Here is a 1,294-nt window from a genome sequence, read left to right as displayed (position 1 = left end):
TATATAATTGTATATCACTATTAGTGATGGAATGTACACAGCACAAATTATAATTATTAAATTGTTAAGTAAAACTTTAATACAGACCTGTTCAACATTCAAAGTGTCGATGTTGAGTAGATTAGAATTAAAGGTATTTTTGATAGCGATAAGTACTCCCCCACCACGACTAAGTGAGCTAGTTAACTCATTTCTATCACAACGATAAACGTTATATCGAGTAAAACCTAATTCATTGTCGAGAAAACTATTATTGAGCCATGTCTCAGTGAAAACTAAAAAAATCAAGTGAAAATTATTAATTAGTAATAGGTATATATTATTATATAATATTATATAATATATTATTATTATTATTATATAATATATTATTAATTTATGATATATTATACATTTGGTAACAGTCAGTCAAATTCATGAAAAAGGCTAATATTGTTATTTTCCACTTAAGTGGGGCTTGAGAAATGTTTCACCCGCCCCGCCCATGGAAAATTGAATTTCCCGGGTGAACTGTTGCCGTACAAATTTTGGAAACAGTCGTACTGAGTCATGCAAATCACTTGCTAAATATTGGCGCAGAAATGTTTGGAAAATTAAAAATGGGTGGGGCTGGGGTAATGTACATCAACTTCAAAACATATATACCTATATATCATACACCTGTATAAAGTGATTTCCGCTTTAATCATAATGTGATCACTTTACTTATACGTTCACTTTTATTCAAATAGAAAGCAATAAATTAAATAAATTATAGAAAAACGTGAAAAGTAGGAAATCGCTCGGAAAAATAAAAAATAGAATTTGTCGAAAGTGCTTTGCGAAAAATTTCCCACTTTTCTCTAGTCACAATTATTTAGAAAAAAATCAATTGGGAGTTTTTAATTTTTACTTTCCAAAAGTATCAACTACGTAAATGCACTTACCAGAAAAGATATTTTAATAAAATCAAATATTTGTGTCTACTAGGAATCATTATTCACAAATTCACAAAAAATCTTTGTAAAATGAATACATTCTTTGCTCCACGTAGAATTTAAAATATGTTTTGCGGAGTCAATCAGATAGTACACCTAATCATTATGAGCACAACGTTATCACATTAAGTGGGTTCTCACTGTACTGTGGCGTGCACCCGACTTACAGGAGATGGTGACTGGATGGGATGATGGTAGAAGCGTGAAATGATCAACAATTTGTGGGTTGATGTATTATTTTATTTAAAATTGTAAAATATAAGCCAAGTTGATTTAAAATACTATTAGATCATTTAAATTACCGAAGAAAACCAGTG

The sequence above is a fragment of the Acyrthosiphon pisum genome, unplaced genomic scaffold, assembly GCF_005508785.2.
Source record: "Acyrthosiphon pisum isolate AL4f unplaced genomic scaffold, pea_aphid_22Mar2018_4r6ur Scaffold_21537;HRSCAF=24198, whole genome shotgun sequence".
NCBI lineage: Eukaryota > Metazoa > Arthropoda > Insecta > Hemiptera > Aphididae > Acyrthosiphon > Acyrthosiphon pisum.
This window is presented reverse-complemented; position numbering follows the sequence as displayed.